At 36.5% G+C, this 5,000-nt stretch overlaps 1 long non-coding RNA gene across 1 annotated transcript in view; it reads right to left on the bottom strand.

Moving 5' to 3' along the window:
* LOC143029449 (uncharacterized) overlaps positions 1-367 on the bottom strand; it is an 828,160-nt gene extending 827,793 nt beyond the window's left edge. Inside the window, exon 1 of the long non-coding RNA XR_012966836.1 lies at positions 1-367. This exon is cut by the window's left edge and continues 150 nt beyond it. This is a non-coding gene — a long non-coding RNA (uncharacterized LOC143029449).
* Between the last annotated feature and the right edge of the window lie 4,633 nt (positions 368-5,000).

Genomic DNA, 5,000 nt, shown 5'->3' with positions numbered 1-5,000 from the left:
ACTCACTGTGGTTATATGACTGGGATATGTTCTTGTATTATTCCCAAAATCAATGGTTCGGTACAGAAACTAAATATATTTGTTTCTTTCTATATTTCCTCATTATTCTTCCTTCCCATAAGAAGATATTTTCATTTACATTGATATTACTCGTTTCATAGTTCTGAAGACAGCAGTTAGTTTACATTTTCTTCAATTTATCAGTGTAAGTTGTTACAACTTACTCGTCTTTCCTTGTATGAACTGTCATATAAGCTGAAATTCCTTTTTTCCTTTTAACTTTTATCTATTTTATATAAACACGACACCACTGCAGTATACTCCAATTGGGAACTTAGTTTTTGTTTTCGTCCATATTTAGAAATACAACTATTATGTTTGTCAATAACTTATATGTTTTATTCTGAAATCTTATCACGTTTCTCTGGTGACAGGTAGTCCACAACTGAAAGTATTAAATCTTTCTCTTTACTTTTGTAAATGTTTTATCTCCCGTTAGATAATTTAGTGATGGTCTCACTCACTCACTCACTCACTCTCTCTCTCTCTCTCTCTCTCTCTCTCCCTCTCTTTCTTTTCGGAAATAGAATTTCCATGCAGAGTTCCAGTCATAAATCCTGTCTAGATCTTCCTGCAACTATTAATAACCTTCCTCATACTTTACACTTTTCATAATTTTGACTCAGTCGGCAAATAAATTAATTTAACTGTTCATTCTGTCCACCACATCCTTAACGTATATCAAGAATATTACGGATGCTAGGAGGGTGACCCATGTAACCCTATCAAATTCGTTTACCCGATCGAATCTCCTCTCCTTCACAACTGTCCTCGTGAAACTGTCTTTCAGTTTTTACAACCTAAGAAGCTCCTTTTGACTCTATATATTCCAATTTCCATATCAGTATTCTGTGCACTGGTGCCATTTTGTGGGAATTTTCCGCAAATTTGTGGGAGAAATTTGAATAATTATATGTAAAATTTGTAGAATTATATGTTGCAATTAACTTATTTGTATTTATAATAATTATTTTCTTATTGGGGGGGGGGAATGTGGAAATCCAGATTTCCTTGTGGGAATTTTGTCAAACAAGGGTTTGAAGTAATGTTTGACAGTGTGAATGGCGTATTTGGTTATCAAACACGTTTGTAAAACGTGTAAATGATCCATTCATCATGTCAAATATTACTTCAAACATTCGTATGACAAACTGGATTTGACAAACCGTTTGACCCTATAAATGGCCCTTTACACATGAACAATTTTGTGACGTGCACGTGCATGTTTCGTGTGATACACCATGGTCTTGGATCACGTGCTTTATTGGTGATCGAGAGCAATTATCCTCCCAGACGAAATTACGAGTATATAGCATATGGAAATATACTCTCCTACAGGGATTCGAACCCTATCCTGAACGGCTTGCTTTTTATACGACGAAGACCGTACCATCACGCCACCATATATAGTATGTATTGTTTGATCTACAGTATGCTACGAGATTAGAAAAACACACGCACTCACTCACGCACGCACGCACGCACACACGCACACACATCACACATACGCACACACACACACACACACACACACACACACACACACACACACACACACACACACACACACACACACACACACATATATATATATATATATATATATTATATATATATATATATACATACATGCATACATATATAAATATGTATACATATATATATATATATACATACATATATATATATATATATATATATGTATATATATATATATATATGTATATATATACATCTTTGCTCTAAAGGGATAATTCCCCACTTTGAGTATCACCGCAATTATGGTGGCTCTTAATGTTAATTACTGCATCATTGTGTGAATGTGATTGTGTTAATAGTGTGTGTGTATGTGTGCGTGTGTGTGTGTGTGTGTGTCTGTGTGTGTGTGTGTGTGTGTGTGTGTGTGTGTGTGTGTGTGTGTGTGTGTGTGTGTGTGTGTTTGTGTGTGTATGTGCATGTATACATGAGAGCGAGCGTGCGTTTACGCATACTTATACAAAAGATAACTTGCAAACCCATTCGTAAACACAGATGGAAGATTACGAGTGTAGCCCTTGTCCCATGTATTAAAATGAACTAAATGTGCGCCAAAGGCGAACTTTCAACACGTATTTTTATCCCGTACAAACTTGCGTTCTTGGATCATTTGTACCACGACTCTAACGCGTTGCGAGTACTACAGTAATAACAAAGAAGCAAAGAAGCACTTACAAAGTGTGTACTATAATCATGGGCCCTAATACAAGGCGAGGTCAAGAGGGCGTGGCCTTGGGTCGCTAGGGGAAGGACAAGGAAGGGAATAGCCATCGTAGGACACGCACACACATTTATACAGTACGAAGCCTAATGATGTAACGACTGTGTACAAATTCGTTGGAAATGTGTACTGCATCGACATGACGTCACGCACCCTTCAGACGCGTTCTGTGATTAAGAACAGGCTGTTCTTACGTCACTCATGCACTCGATAGAAAATGCGTATTTAAATTTTTAGTACATTACTTGCTTGGGCGTTTGTGTAGGTATGAAATGCAGGTTGGACAAGTGATTTTGATTATCCACATTGATTCTTAATTTTTCTTCTCATTCACAGCAACTCCCAACCACGAATTCTCTATCACATACTTCAAATTTGTACTGTATAGGATACTGGCTCCGTGTTTTGTCCAGTTAATACTTTAAAGACTTCAGTGATATCCCTACAGCCTCGTAATATGTAGATATACCTAGTACCTAGTAATTAGTAGATATCCTTAGTAATCAGAATAAAGAATACATAGAAAAGACGTTAATTAACCGTTAGAATTTCTCATACGTACAGATAGGCACTCTCGAACCGTCTCTATGATCCTTGTAATATAATCAGTTCATAGTTTCGTCATACCTGTAGGAAAGAAAGAAGAAGAATTAGCATAATGAGTGGGTAGTTATTAGCTGGCTTTAATTCTGCATAACTCTCCTATAGGTTCCTACCTACGCTCAGCATGAATAGGAACAATGTTCACAATAATTTACCAAACCAACGATTTTGTAAGGAAGATGTTGAAAATGTGAATAGTGTGTCAATTCGTGGAAAAAAAAAGTTAAATTGTTATTTTTTTCCTCATTATTCCCAAGACTTCCGTTTCCTACTAAATTACATCTGTTAAATAGTTTACTCATTAACTCGTTCACTCATTTTATCTTTTATCTTTCTCTCTCTCTCTCTACACTGACACACATACACACACACATACACACACACACGCAAACACACACGCAAACACACACGCACACACACACGCACACACACACACACACACACACACACACACACACACACACACACACACACACACACACACACACACACACACACACACACACACACACACACACAAACACACACACACACACACACACACACACACACACACACACACACACACACACACACACAAACAAACACACACACACACACACACACACACACACACACACACACACACACACACACACACACACACACACACACACACAAATTGCTCTCTAATTTTCCTTCGGTTCCATAATGTATTATGTCGCCGATGTGCAGTGTTTCTTCCATCTTTGGGCACATCATCGCGCCGAGGAGATGGAATATCAGAGGTCAGGAGAGAGTTGAGGAGGACAGCAGGGAAGAGAAAAAGAAGATGTTATAAGTATTTTATTATTTACATTATTGTAGTTTTTATTTATTCATTCATTATTATGATTTTTTCGCATCCGACCTAGATATGGACCAAAAGGTCTCCTGTCGGCATGCTCCGCCTTTGTAATCCTTTGTAATCCTTTGTGATGAGCCTCTTCTTAGTAGAAATTAGTCCGTAATCATATAAAACACTGTGTATATATGTCCCTAAAGTGAAGCGATAGTATGCAGTCAATAATATCTACATACTAGACTGTGTACTATTACTCTTTAATCATATTATGGGTTTCACGAAATTCCGTGTTAAACTGTTACGTTGAGACAATAATGAAAAGAATGCATGTTAAGAGACTTCTACTGACATTATAATGACATTATCCAAAGTCCACTGCTCCTTATTGCTGAACCAGGCCCAGATTTGCCCAACTATTAACGCTTTCAATGTGAAGAAACCCTTTTTAGATTTTGTTGATGCAAAAGACAGACGATTTTATTCACCTGAAGAGAGGACATACCCTTAGACCCAAACCGTCTCTGGATAGAATCAAATTCTGTTCAGGTGAAGGTTTGTTCTTTAGTGAAATAAAATCGTCTAGCTTTTGAAAGAGTAAAGAAAATCTGCTTAGTGAAAATGGGTTACCACTCGGTGTGGTTCTTTATCCATTGTCAAAAAAAAAAAAAAAAAAAAAAAAAAAAATCTATGAACTAGTTTCTCCAAAGCAAGACGAAGAACAACAAAAACATATACGATGCTTCTCTGATGAAGCTTAGAATAAAAACTATACACTTAATTCTCTACGGATAATAGGGAAAAACTTTAATCATGTAATCATACCTCTGATATAAAAGGGCTTCGAGACGACACGCTACCAAGATGTGATTCATATCACAGGAGGACGTTTACCACAGTAAAAAGGGAAGAGAAGGATAGAAAAAGAAAGAGACTGGGATTAAAGTACACACTTCAGTTAAAGCAATCTTAGCATTTTTCATAATCGAACTTGGGACTCGTGAGGGGGTTCTCATTAAACCTTAGCAATGAATAATGCTCTCTCTCTCTCTCTCTCTCTCTCTCTCTCTCTCTCTCTCTCTCTATACATATATATATATATATATATATATATATATATATATATATATATATATATATATTTATATATATATCGTTATCAGGAAATGAAAGGAAGGATCGCACAAAAGGAAGATATTAAAAAAGGAAAGAAAGAAAAGAAGAAAGGAAAATACGAAGTAAGGAGAGATCAGCGTGACG

The sequence above is a fragment of the Oratosquilla oratoria genome, chromosome 11 (genome assembly GCF_046742065.1).
Source record: "Oratosquilla oratoria isolate Oo_2021 chromosome 11, ASM4674206v1, whole genome shotgun sequence".
Classification (NCBI taxonomy): domain Eukaryota; kingdom Metazoa; phylum Arthropoda; class Malacostraca; order Stomatopoda; family Squillidae; genus Oratosquilla; species Oratosquilla oratoria.
Note: the sequence above shows the minus strand (reverse complement) of the source record. Positions and strands in the feature narration are given on the sequence as shown.